Below are 14,577 nucleotides of genomic sequence, written 5' to 3' on the forward strand. Positions count from 1 at the left end.
CTATAGATTTCCTTTAGATTTACCAAAACCATATAATATGAGGTCAAATCTAAACACTTTCATTTGTGTGCAATCAGGTAGGCCCTTCTACTACACAGTTGAAGGTAAATCTAAAGGAAATTGAATAAGAAAATTGTATGGTGTATGGCCAGCTTTAGACACTGGCGAAAAAACTGAGGTGCTCTCCATATGGGAGGGGTTATATAGGGGAGGAACTCTCCTTACAATTAGGGTTGCCAATGTCCAACACCTGAAGGTGGCTATCTAACCCATGGTGTAATGAATAGAGCTCTGTGTCTCGTGATGTATTTGAGTGTTTATAGGTGTTTCCTTTAAGCTATTTCTTTGGATTCTTATGTGTTGTTAAAAGCTTCATTGCTAAATGCTTCAGCCCGCTGTCTGCAAAAAAAAAAAGGGGGTCACCGAAGTGCAGAACGAACTGCACTCCTGTGATCCACAGAAGAAGTACAAGTCAAACGAGCTTTGGCAGTACTTCTCATTTTAATGGTGTTTCTTTTTAAAAGTTTTGTGTATATATATATATATATATATATATATATATATATATATATATATATATAGTATCTCACAAAAGTGAAGACACCCCTCACATTTTTGTAAATATTTATTATATCTTTTCATGTGACAACACTGAAGAAATTACACTTTGCTACAATGTAAAGTAGTGAGTGTACAGCTTGTATAACAGGGTAAACTTGCTGTCCCCTCAAAATAACTCAACACACGGCCAATAATGTCTAAACCGCTGGCAACAAAAGTGAGTACACCCCTAAGTAAAAATGTCCAAATTGGGACCAAAGTGTCAATATTTTGTGTTGCCACCATTATTTTCCAGCAATACTTTAACCCTCATGGGCATGGAGTTCACCAGAGCTTCACAGGTTGCCACTGGAGTCCTCTTCCACTCCTCCAGGACGACATCACAGAGCTGGTGGATGTTAGAGACATTGCGCTTCTTCACTATCAGGGAAGTAACCTGGATCAGTTCCGTCAGCTTCGCCGTTTCCCTGCACGCATGTGCGGCGGAACAGCGTTTTGGCACACACATATTCGCAATAGAGCTGGGCTCCGGCGCATGCGCGTTCGCGGCTCTGCTGAGTGCTTTGTACGCACAAGCGCACGCATAGCGTGAATCTTCTGACTGGCCTATAGTACTCAGGCAAGTTGCTGGTTCGTTTTCAGCTCTCCTGTGATCCTTGCCTCTTGTTCCTGTTTACCGTCTACCTGTTGTGACTCAGATTGTTTAAAGACCACGCTGATTCTCTCCTGGACCTGACCTTTGGCTTGTTTTACGGACTTCCGGCTCTCTCCTGTGTTTGACCTTCAGCCTGTACTCGGACTGTCTCCAGTCTCCTGTGATTGACCCTCAGGGTGCCCCTGGATTGCCTTCTGTCTTCAGCGTTTCAATCTCTTGCTTGTTCCCGGACTTCTTGCCTGTGTTTGACCCCCGGCCTGCCTTTGGACTTTCTCTTACCTGTTTACGGACTTGCTTGCTGCTGGCTTCTTGGACCTACCCTGGACTTGCTACTTACCTGCTGGGTCTAACCCCGCCCTGCACAGCTATCTCCTTGACCTTCACGCAAGTCGGGTGTGAATGGGGTCTTAAAAGTTCACAGCTACTATAGAAGCCTTGGTATTAAGACATAGACATTAACCATGACAATTAAGACATGGTTACAGATTTTGCTATTTTAAGATATTTTACTATTTATTTTTTACTTTTATTTTTTTTCTCTTAGAAAAATGTAACATCGCTGAATGAATTTGTCCCTACTCTATATTATCTTTTCTTGCCAGTATTTATGATTGTTACAGAGCTGTCACCTCATCCTCGTGTAAATAATAGGAACTATTGTTAGTAATATAAAAATGTAAAACGAGGACATACAATTGCATTGCAAAACATATACAGTGATATCAGGAAAAAAGGCAGCTGAACAAGAACAACTACAATTAATTAAATATTATTGTTACAATTAAATAGGACTGTGCTGGGATAAGTTCATCCAGTGCCCAGGGCGAAGATGGAAATCTGCCCCACCGCCGCCAGGGTGTGAAGGAAGAGTCTGTGTCATTTCAAAATAAGAAAATATAAATTAGGTATAATTCGATAATTTAATATGCAATAATAACCCACAACATTTGCGCGATTTTCCGCAAAATAATCCCCATCAATGTTGCTAGCTTATGTAATAACCCTCAGCACTGATGAGATTGTCTGCAAACCCCATTATAAACTGACTGGAGTGGTTAACTCTCTGGGGGGAGGTTAATTAACCACTGGAGCTCTGAAATATTTTACCCCCTTCATGGTCAGTCCATTTTTTGCTATATAGGAATGCGCTACTTTAACTAGTAATTGTGCGGTCATGCAATGCTGTACCCAAAAGAAATTTATATATATTTTTTTCCCACACAAATAAAGCTTTCTTTTGGGGGTATGTGCACACCACTGGGTTTTTTTTTTTTTTCGTTTTTATTTTATGAACGAAAAAAGGCCGAACATTTTGAAAAAAACATTTTTTTTTTACTTTCTGCTACAAAACATCTAATAATAAGAAAAATAATTCTTCATATATTTAAGCAAAAATGTATTCTACTACATGTCTTTGGTAAAAAAAAAAAAAAAAAAAATCCCAATAAGTGTAAATTAATTGGTTTGTGTGAAAGCTATATAGTCTACAAACGTTAGGATATACCTGTATACTGGAATTTTTTTATACTAGTATTGTCGCCTATCAGTGACTTAGACCCCTTTCACACTGCAGCGCAGCACTTTTTGGACCACTAGCAGGGAGCTTTTAACCCCCACGCTAGTGGCCAAAGAAACTGGTTAAAAGCGTTTGTGTTGTTTTGCAGTAGCTTGAGCAGCGCTGCCCATTCATTTCAGTGGGCAGGGTGTTTTGGTAGTGTTGTATTCACCGCTATCCCAAACCACTCCAAAGATGCTGCTTGCAGGACTTTTTTACCATCCCACAAGCGCATCACCCCAGTGTAAAAAGCACTCAGGCTTTCACACTGGGGTGGCATGGGAGGTGTTTTTCAGGCACTTTACAGGCGCTATTTTTAGCGCTAAGGTGCCTGAAAAACGCCTTCAGTGTGAAAGGGGTCTCATAGTGGGACTGTGATAGTGACACTAACTGGCACTTTGTGGAACTAACTGATACTGACATCACCAGTGCCTGAAAAGCGCTATTGGCAGCAGCATTTTGTGGGCACTTTTAAACCTGTATTCGGCCACTAGCAGGGGTTAAAATCGCCCCAATAACGCTCGAAAAACGCTGGTAAAGCGCTGCTAGTTTAAGCGGCGCTTTACGAGCGTTTTTCGGGTGCTGACATTGTGAAAGGACTCTTAAAGCACTTGGGCTTTCACATTGGGATTGCAGATGAGGCTTCTTTCAAGCGCTTTACAGGTGCTTTTTTTAACGCTAAAGCGCCTGAAAAACTCCTGAAAATCGCCCCAGTCAAAGGGGTCTAATACAGTGATCAGTCCTAATAATATACACTGGCACTGTGCTAATGACACTGGCTGGGAAGGGGGTAACATCTAGGGGGCAATCAAGGGGTTACTTGTGTGATTTGTTTCTTATCTCTGCTTTGCTTGGAAAAAAAAAAAGATTGTCCCCTCTGTACAGAGCGCTGTGTTTATTGTCAACACAGAGCTCTGGGCTGTGATTGAACACAGCCGGTCAGCAGGTCCCAGCCATGAATCATTGGCTGGGATATGCTGACAGACTTCTGCTGTGTACAATGACAGGGGTGGGGGAATGTGCCTGAAATCCTGAAACAAGCAATGACGTATGGGCACATCTTAGGCCGCGTACACACGGGCGGACTGTTCGCCCAACTTTGTTCGTCAAACAGTTTGACAAACAGTCCGCTCAAAATTAGCATGAACGGACTTGACCACACACGATGAACGAACAGTCCGCTGAAAGCGTGCGCGATGACGTACGTCACGTACGACGGGACTAGAAATAGGAAGTCCAAGACACAGCAAAGCACCCTTTGGGCTCCTTCTGCTGACTTTGCGTTAGTAGAAGTTTGGTTAGAGACGATTCGCGCTTTTCAGACTTCAGCTTAATTTGTCCGTTCACTGCGGCGCAGTCTACCTGTGAGGTTTGTATCTGTCTTTCGGTACGCGCGGATCAGTTGTACCTGTTATTAGGCGCTTCTGGTCCGCTCGTTTCTGGGTTTCAGGTCGTTCTTCATAGGTCTGGCTGTTCTTCAGTGCGTTCAGTTGAGCTTGTCTGTCCAGCCGACCGTTTCAAAGCCATGGAGTGTGGACGTACTCGGGAACGAGTTCGTGCTATATTGGGGCTTGGTGTTGGGGTTAATACTTTGACCCGAGCCCAGTCTGTGAACAGGGTGAGGAGGAGTTCATGGACAAAGAATTGGTTGCGCCAGCGTGACCAATTCTCGCATATGCCTTTACTCCGTGAGATCCGTGAGAATAATCCTGATGATTTCAGGAATTATCTCAGGATGGCTTTGCTGACCCCTTATATCAGCAGGCAGGATACCTGCATGCGGCAAGCCATCACTCCGGAGCAGAGGCTCATCGCCACGTTGCGCTACTTGGCGACAGGGAGAAGCCTTCAGGACCTCAAGTTCTCGACAGGCATCTCCCCCCAGGCTCTGGGGATCATTATTCCAGAGACCTGTTCTGCCATTATTCGGGTCCTGCAGAAGGAATATATGAAGGTAAGTTTGTTCTTTTAATATTGCATTATATGCATTATATGCATTGTATGTTTGTATTCATTTCATCATGACTTTTAATATCCATGACAGGAATATGATGTGAATTTCCTCTTTTTATGAATGCATGCATTTTTTTTTTTTGTGTCATTTTTTTTGAGCTTTTTACCTTTTTGTGTCCCACATGCATATTTGCTTTCATTAACGTCCTCAGCATTCAATCCTGGGCCCCATATACACCCACAGCCGAGACTGTTTTTCTCTATAATTCATATTGTCAGCTCCATTGTACTATTTTACTTGCCCCCCCCCCCCCCCACCCTTTGTATACTCTTTGTATACACCCTGTGTGTGTAGATAGATAGAGAGAGAGAGAGAGAGAGAGAGAGAGAGAGAGATAGATATATAGATATATAGATATAGATATATAGATATAGATATATAGAGATATAGAGATATAGATATATAGATATATAGAGATATAGATATATAGAGATATAGAGATATAGAGATATAGATATATAGAGATATAGAGATATAGAGATATAGATATATAGAGATATAGATATAGATATATAGATATATAGATATGGATTGTCAACTCATTAATTATTCCCCCCACTCAAATTGTTTGCAGGTGTTGGATACTCATTAATTAGTCCCCCCACCCCACTCAAATTGCTTGCAGGTGTTGGATACTTATTAATTAGTCCCCCCCACCCCACTCAAATTGCTTGCAGGTGTTGGATACTTATTAATTAGTCCCCCCACCCCACTCAAATTGCTTGCAGGTGTTGGATACTTATTAATTAGTCCCCCCACCCCACTCAAATTGCTTGCAGGTAATGGATACTCATTAATTAGTCCCCCCACCCCACTTACCCACCTAATTTATGTCCCCTGGTCCATCAGAGGGCTGATTAATCTGTGAATTGGTCCGCCTACTTTTTTTTTTTTTTGGCAGAAAACAAATTTGCAATATTTCTGTTTAACTGTTGTTCCAAAATGTTTTTGAGTTTTATTTCTTATCAATTGTTTTTATTCAATGACTAATTTTTTTTTCCTGTGTTTGACTCCCCAGTGTCCTTCCACGCCACAGGAATAGCAGACTGTGGCTTCCCAGTTCGCTGCCCGTTGGGACTTCCCCAACTGCGGAGGGGCGATCGACGGGAAACATGTGAGGATTGTGCCCCCACCCCATTCGGGGTCCTACTATTGGAATTATAAGGGGTTCCATAGTGTGGTGCTAATGGCGGTGGTGTCGGCACAATGTGACTTTCTTTATGTGGATGTGGGGAAGAACGGCCGGATGTCTGACGGAGGAGTCTTTAGGCAGACCGAGTTCTGCCACCGTCTTATCACTGGTGGCCTGGACTTGCCACCAGATGCCGAGAATGTGGAGGGGCTCCCGTTTGTTTTTCTGGCTGATGAAGCGTTCGGTCTGAGTGAACATCTTATGAGACCCTTCCCCCAAAGGACCCTCACCCCGGAGAGGAGGGTTTTTAATTAACGGCTGGCCAGAGCAAGAAGGGTTGTGGAGAGTGCCTTTGGCATTATGGCCAGCCGGTTCCGTCTGTTACTGACAGCCATCAACCTTGCAGAATATAAACTGAACTATGTGATTCTGTGCTGCTGCATTCTGCACAATTTTCTACGGAAATTTTCAGGTAACCAGTACCTGCAGCCTATTGGGCCTGAGGCCGGACTCATATTTCCAGAACTGACAGGGCTGGATCATGCCCTTCCTGGCTTAGCCCCCCAAACAGCACGTGAGGTGCGTGACCGCTATGTCAGCTATTTTAATGGTAGGGGGGCTATTCCAATGCCAGCTGAGCAATAAAAATGTATTTTTCTTGAAATATGTAATGTCTGTTCAAATTTTTAAGTTTGGTTCTTGTTTGCTTTTCACGTTGCTTGTCTCCTACATTGTCCTAATTCAGGGATATGCAATTGGCCAACCTCCAGCTGGTGCAAAACTACAAGTCAATCATGCCTCTGGGTCTCATGCTTGTGGCTGTCAGTCTTGCTATGCTTCATGGGACTTGTAGTTCTGCAACAGCTGTATTTCCACTAATTGCATATTCCTGTCCTAGTGCATTTGTATAGCAAAGTGGTTTTTGACAATAGTAAATAAGGCCCTTTGTGACAGAAAACACAAAATGACTTCCCAAACTGGTATTGAGTAGGGATGAGCCGAACACCCCCCGGTTCGGTTCGCACCAGAACTTGCGAACGACCCCCGCGTTCGGTACGAACGTTAGAACCCCATTGAAGTCTATGGGACTCGAACGTTCGAATTGGAAAGTGCTAATTTTAACGGCTAATATGCAAGATAGTGTCCTAAAAAGGGTTTGGGGACCTGCCTCCTGCCTCAGGGGACATGGGTCACTGCAAAAAAAAGTTTTAAAAACTGCCATTTTGGCGGGAACACTGATTTTAGTGACGATTAAAGTGAAAAAAAAGTGAAATATTCCTTTAGATATGGTGCCTGAGGGGTGTCTGTAGTATGCCTGTGAAGTGCCACGTGTTTCCCGTGTTTAGAACAGTCCCTGCACAAAATGACATTAAACGGAAATAACACCATTTAAAACTGCTTGCGGTTTTAATGTTATATCTGGTTCCTGCAATATGGTTGAAAATCATTGAGAAAAATGGCATGGGTAGCCCTCCCTGCCCATTACCAGCCCCTTTAGGTCTTGTACGCATATTAAGGGGAACCCCGTACCCATATTAAAAAAAGGAAATGCGTGTGGCCCCCAGGCCCTATATACTCAGAACAGCAGTATACAGGCGGTGCAAACAAGACAGGGACTGTGTAGGTTTGTTGTGTTAAGTTGAATCTGTTTGTCATTTTCAACCGGTACATTTTTAAAGTGTAACTCCAGTCAAAAAAACTATCTTTAAGCTTTTTGGAAAACATAGGGAAGGGTTATCACCCCTGTATAATTTGTTTTGTCGTCCATCTTTTTTCATCTCACTTGCTGCTGTCTCCTTGCGTTTGCAAGTAGGAGATGTTTGTAAGTTGGATGTTTGAAAGTAGGGGCCTGCCCTATATTATAGCGGTATGTACTGGGTACAGAGCACGCAGACAGCACGCACTATCTCCTAACACTACTGACTGCAAGCTCTATTATTAACCACTTGTTAGCCCAATGTTTGCATAAAGTGAAAGATGAAGTTATGCTGAGTAAATAGATATCAAACATGTCACTCTTCAAAATTGCACATACCCGTGGAATGGCGCCAAACGTCGCTACTTAAAAAATCCCCATAGGCTACGCTTTAATTTTTTTTTTACTGGTTACATGTTTTGAGTTGCAGAGGAGGTCTAGGACTAGAATTATTGCTCTCGCTCTAACATTCTCGGCGATACCTCACATGTGTGGCACATGCGAGCACATGGGGACATGGGCGCTTTAATTTTTATTTTATTTTTTTATTGTTCATTTTACTTTATTTATTTTAGTTTGACATTTTTTTCCCCAAAAATATATTTTTGATCACTTTTATTCCTATTACAAGAAATGTAAACATCCCTTGTAATAGGAATATGGGGTGACAGGTCCTCTTTACAGTGAAATCTGGGGGGTCAATATGACCCCACATCTCACCTCTAGGCTGGGAAGCCTGAAATAAAAAATAAAAAAAAGATTCTGGCTTTGATCGTACTGGCGAGTTGGTAGAAGCACCGGAGGGCGGTGAGGGGTGGGGGGCGTCTATGGCTGGGTATTTCAGGGTATCACCGAGTATGGCTGGGTATCTCTGAGTATGGCTGGGTATGGCAATTTATGGCAGGGTATTACAGAGTATTGGCGGGGTATTGGCGGGGTACTACAGAGTAATAGCAGGGTACTGCAGAGTATTGGGGGGTACTACAGAGTAATGGCAGGGTACTGCAGAGTATTGGGGGTACTGCAGAGTATTGGGGGGTACTGCAGAGTAATGGGGGTTACTGCAGAGTAATGGGGGTTACTGCAGAGTAATGGGGGTTACTGCAGAGTAATGGGGGGTACTGCAGAGTAATGGCAGGGTACTGCAGAGTATTGGGGGGTACTGCAGAGTAATGGGGGTTACTGCAGAGTAATGGGGGTTACTGCAGAGTAATGGGGGGTACTGCAGAGTAATGGCAGGGTACTGCAGAGTAATGGCAGGGTACTGCACTGCAGAGTAATGGCGGGGTACTGCAGAGTAATGGCGGGGTACTGCAGAGTAATGGCAGGGTACTGCAGAGTATGCACTGGTATTGCAGAGTATTGGCAGGGAATTGAGGGGTTAAATTCGGTGAGCAGCGATGTGGGCACTGCAGATGCAGCCCACATCGCTGCTGACACCGATCTCTTTCCCCTCCGCTGTACCGATCGGTACAGAGAGGGGAGGGAGGAACAGGCATCATAACATGACGCCGGTTTGTTTCCAAGTGATCACTCCGTCATTTGACGGAGCAATCACGTGGTAAACGGCCGCTATGAGCGGCCGTTTACCGTGATCCGTGATGCGACCCGGCGGTCACGGATGCTCTCGAGTGCGCACACCTCGGGGCACGCGAGAGCAGAATTCTGGGAGGCCGTTAATTAACGGCCTCTCAGAGTTAAACAACCCCCCTGAAGCCGTTAATCGGCAATGGGCAGTTGTTAAGTGGTTAAAGCTAGATCACTAGCTATATAGGTGAGGTGAATATAGTGGTGTATACTGCAGTCAGGGCACAGACAACAACCACTACACAGCAGCAAGATAGGAAATCAGCCAAAAACGATTGGTGTGTACTGTGTTGAAGGTACACAGAACACCCACTGCTTCAGATGCTAAGTAACACACTACACGAAGCCGCCTCAAAGGCGGCCTTATATAGTGTGGGGCGTGCACTACACAGCCTGAGCTATGATTGGCCACAGGCAGGATGCCTGTGGCCAATCATGGCCCTCCTCGCTGCCGGCGCTGCGATTGGCCAAGCATGCGGGGTCACAGTGCATGCTTGGCCAATCATCGGGCAGCAATGCACTGCGCCAACGCAGTGCATTATGGTCCGCGCGCGCGTCACTCGAATTTTGACGCGAACGGCTAAAACGTTCGGAATTCGCCGAACGCACGAACAGCCAATGTTCGAGTCGAACGTACGTTCGACTCGAACACGAAGCTCATCCCTAGTATTGAGTATTGAAAGAAGTAGACACACACACACACACATCTTTTTTTTGATTTTTTAATAGTGCACATTCAAACCAGTGCCTCTGTTTTAGATATTTTTTTTTTTGTGTTTTTATTTTTTTGGAAATTGTTTTTTTTTTTTTTTTTTTAATTGTTTATTTTCTTCTTTTTTTTTTCTTTCTTTTTTTGTAAACATAGAAATATATAGATATATCTAAAATACAATTATCACAAAAATAAAAAAATAAAAGCATATTTTTAACTATTTACATAAAACAAGGGGTAAAGCCAAATTTGGAAGATGCACACCAAAAATTGGTAATGTCAACATGTGCTATGTACCATCATGAGTGATCAATGGACGTGTTTGGTGTGTGCAATCCCTTCCTCTCACATACTAGAATGAGGAAGGGTTTGCAAACACCAAATGCGTACATTGCGATCCTCTGATGGCACATAGCACATGTTGACACACCGTGTGCATCTTCAAAATTTGGCCTCTAAAAACAATGATGTAAAAACATTAAAAACTTTTTTCAAAGGGAATGAAGAACATGATCGATTGGGTTTTAGGGAAAAGGGGCTTAGATTCTCCCTAAAACATCGATCATGTTCTTCATTCCCTGCCTCATAGTGACCAGTTCTCTTTGGATGTTTAGAATTTGGTTCTCCATCCGATCAATCTGGCCATTCCAGGCCATGATGTCACCAATCATCCTCTGGGCACTATCAGTGGTAAATGGCTCCGCGGCTTGTTCTACCACAACCAGATCATCACCTAAAAACATGTGTAGATAAAAAATTGGTTAAAATATACAGCCATTAATTGTTTACCTTAAGCTGGGTTGTCAGACACTCACTTTGTGGGGTGTGTAACTCCACCTGCTCTTCCTCCTCCACATCTAGCCCTGGGCTCGGCTCATCCAGTGGAGCTACGGAGCTTGGTCCAGCGGAGGATACCGAGCTTGGCTGCTCCCTCACAGACACAGGGCTGAGCAGCTCCAATACCGACGCAGGGCTGGGGCTAAGTGCCCAATCAGGCTGGCGAGGTCGGGGGGTCCTGGGCTGCTCCGCCTCTTGTCTGAGTCTTTGTTCCCCTATGAGATTGAAAAGAAAAAAAAAAAATAAATAAATAAATAAAAGATACTTTTAAGCATAGTGATATTTGAGTTCAGAAATTTGAATATGAAACATTGGTTTGAAGTGGTGTACAATTATTAGCTGGTTATTACAAGATCCTAGTTTAATACATCCTTAAAATGACTTTTTTTTTAGTTAGGCTGTGTTCAGACTGCTGCGATGTGCGAACGCTGCAAATCTACTGTGGTTTCACGCATTGCATGCGCAGTTCGCACTGCCCTATGTGACCTGCTGGGAGTATCAGTGTAAAGTTTTATTGACACCTCCAAATTATTTCTCATATCACAGTGCAATCTTTAAACTCGGACAGGAATCGGACCACATGGTGTGAACACCCATGTGATCCGATTCGGCTGTGGACTAAAAAAAGGGCCATGTACAAGTTTGGGCCGGATGCGATGCGAATTCAGCCATACTATATGTATGGCTGAAATCGCATCACACAGAGATCACATGTGATTTGCACTGCAGTGCGGTGCAAATCACATTTGATCTCGTACATTGCAGCAATGTGAACCTAGCCTTTAACCAAACTGTGATACTTTATATCTTTTGTCCAAGTTTCACAGACGGACACACTCGAATCATCCCCTGGAGTACCTGTGTGTGATTATGTCAAAAAATGTTCTATGATGTCCCAAACTACACTTAAATGTTTCCCAGTCCAGATGTTGAACCAGCATTTTATCTATCTATCTCATTTTTTTAATTGAGTCTACATTGCACTGAATAAATTTATGAAACTTTAGTAAAAATTTATATCCTATAAACTGAGCGTGACAATTCAGTTTATCATGAACAATACAAAGAAATGTATAACTAATTAAAATCTAATCCAACACCAGATAAATTTAAACCATATACAAATTCATGCTATTTACGCCCACATATACGAACAACCATATGCGCTGATTACATGAACTATTAACTACACGAACGATCAATTCCGCCAGATTTACATACAATACCTACACGAATGATTACGAACAAATCCGCCAGATTTACATATAATACCCATACGAACGACTACAAACAAATCCACCAGATTTACATACAATACCTACACGAACGTTCACGAACAAATCCGCCAGATTTACATATAATACCTATACGAACGATTATGTCCGACAGTCACGAGAAACGCGGAGTTTACTCACTTTTTTTCAGGGCCTTTTTGATGCGGTGATATTGGTCCGGCTCCCTGGACTTGATGTCGGACCATCGTTTCCGGAGCTTGTCCTTGCCTCGTTGTACCCCAAATTTGTTCTGTAATGTTGTCATGACCTTATCCAAGATGGCGCTTTTCCGGACATTAGGTTTGGGGTATGGGCCATGTTCCCCATCATAGTCCTCCCTGCTTAATATAGCCACCAACTCCACTATCTCTTCAAAGGCCATATTGGTGGCCTTATATCTCCTCCTTGCTCCGGAAGCATGGGGTCCATGGCTTTCCTCCGCGCTGCTCACGCTGCTAATTGAATTTGCGTCCGCCATTTTCTCCTATCATTCACCCACAGCGGAACGAGGGTAAAAGGGGCGGGGAAATACGGTCACAAGGAACGTCAGGGGCGGGCAACGCAGGCGGACCCTGAGCGCATGCGCTGTATATAAAGCGTTACCGCGAGGCCGTACGCTTGTCCGAACGGAAGCAGCGAGTGCTACACGTGACGGTAAGATAGTTATCGTTTTATTTTCGTTTAATTTAAAGCCTGCGTTAGGAATGTGCATATTGAAATTTAACCTTATTGATGTTTAATTGATTTTTATGTGGGTTGGTGGTTGAGTGGGGTTGGTGTTTTGTGTGGTAGTGTGGGGGTGGAGGTGGGTGTATAGGGGGGTGGGGGTAGTGTGTGTGTGTGTGTGGGGGGGGTGGTAGTGTTTGTAAGTGTGTGAGAGGGGTAGTGTGTGTGTGTGTGGGGGGGTAGTGTGTGTGTGTGTGTGTGGGGGGGTAGTGTTTGTGTGTGTGGGAGGGGTAGTGTGTGTGTGTGTGTGTGTGTATGTGTATGGGGCAGTAGTGTGTGTAGTGTGTGTGTGTGTGTGTGTGTGTATGTGTATGGGGCAGTAGTGTGTGTAGTGTGTGTGTGTGTGTGTGTGTGTGGGGGGGGGGGGGTAGTGTTTGTGTGTGTGGGAGGGGTAGTGTGTGTGTGTGTGTGTGTGTGTGTGGGGGTAGTGTTTGTGTGTGTGGGAGGGGTAGTGTGTGTGTGGGGGGGGGGTAGTGTTTGTGTGTGTTTGAGGGGTAGTGTGTGTGTGTGTGTGTGTGTGTGTATGTGTATGGGGCAGTAGTGTGTGTAGTGTGTGTGTGTGTGTGTGTGTGGGGGGGGGGGTAGTGTTTGTGTGTGTGTGGGAGGGGTAGTGTGTGTGTGTGTGTGTGGGGGGGTAGCGTGTGTGTGTGTGTGTGTGTGTGTGTGTGTGGGGGGGTGGTAGTGTTTGTGTGTGTGGGAGGGGTAGTGTGTGTGTGGGGGGTAGTGTGTGTGTGGGGGGTAGCGTGTGTGGTAGTGTGTGTCTCGCCTACATTGTCACAATATAGTGTGCATTTGGTCTGACTTTTTTTTTTTTGTTTTTTTTTTTGTTTTTCAGAAAATGCAAAGGTATACCCCAGACCCCTTTAAGGAGGAGGCCTTCCTCTCAACATTTCTGGACTTAATTGAGTCGCACAGTAGTCTTTGGGATTCAAAACACCCCCAATATTCAAGCCGTGCTGCCCGGAAGAAGACACTGGAGACAGTTTTGGCGTTTGTGAAAACCCGACTCCCCCAGGCAGACACTGACTTTGTGAACGCCAAAATTAAGAACCTGCGTAGCGTGTATAGGCGGGAGCGCAGAAAGATCCTAGAGTCCCAAACATCAGGATCAGCAGCAGGTCAGGTCTATGTACCTAACCTGTGGTATTATGACAGGCTGCGTTTTCTGGATGACACGTCAGAAGCCAGGCCGTCACTTTCGACTCTTCCGTCTACCCGTCCCTCCACCCTTCCCTCCGCCTCAGGTGAGCCATCCCTGGAAGATCCAGACCCTTCCTTGCTGGACGAAGTTGATGCGCCCAGCTGGAGCCAGGTATATTTTATTTTCTTAAGTTTGGATTGCTCAAATATTAATGATGTAAAGTTCAATGTTTGAATTGCTTCCAAATCTAGGATTTCATCACAAATTAAATTAGATAGAAGGATACAGTAGTTTACACAAATGTGGCTCAAATCTTGGTGAACTGATGGAAAAATGATGGTGTCAAAATGATAGCCTTTTGTATTTCAAGACAAATGTATTTGCAAGTGAGAACTGTAAAATAGTTAGTGATTGATGATTTCAAAATATAGACATATTTTATTTATTGATTTCTTTGTTTTTTACACAGGATGAGCTCACCCAGAAGGAGGCCGGGACCAGTGGTATGGAGGAGGAGGCCGGGACCAGTGGTATGGAGGAGGAGGCCGGGACCAGCCACACACAAGAGCTAGCTGGGCCCAGCAGGAGTCGGACTGAAAGCCAGGTCCCTCCCCTCCGCCTAGCCAGCAAAAGGCCCAGGAGGATGACCCGTACAGAGGAGGAGTCCTTGGCGCTTATACGCCAAGC

General features: G+C 44.3%; 1 protein-coding gene across 2 annotated transcripts in view; it reads right to left on the reverse strand.

Annotated features, from left to right (window-relative positions):
• Window positions 1-14,577, reverse strand: part of LOC143981583 (three prime repair exonuclease 2-like) — a 41,106-nt gene that overhangs the window by 11,946 nt on the left and 14,583 nt on the right. The window contains exon 2 of one of the 2 annotated variants that reach the window (XM_077479562.1): window positions 1,996-2,087. The exons of the other annotated variant lie outside the window; for it this stretch is intronic. The gene's annotated coding sequence lies outside the window, so the exon portion shown is untranslated. The remainder of the gene's footprint in view (window positions 1-1,995; window positions 2,088-14,577) is intronic. 2 annotated transcript variants of the gene reach the window in all.

Source organism: Lithobates pipiens, unplaced genomic scaffold (genome assembly GCF_037356315.1).
Source record: "Lithobates pipiens isolate NorthernLeopardFrog02 unplaced genomic scaffold, aLitPip1_a1.2 Scaffold_1, whole genome shotgun sequence".
In the NCBI taxonomy this organism is placed as follows: Eukaryota; Metazoa; Chordata; class Amphibia; order Anura; family Ranidae; genus Lithobates; species Lithobates pipiens.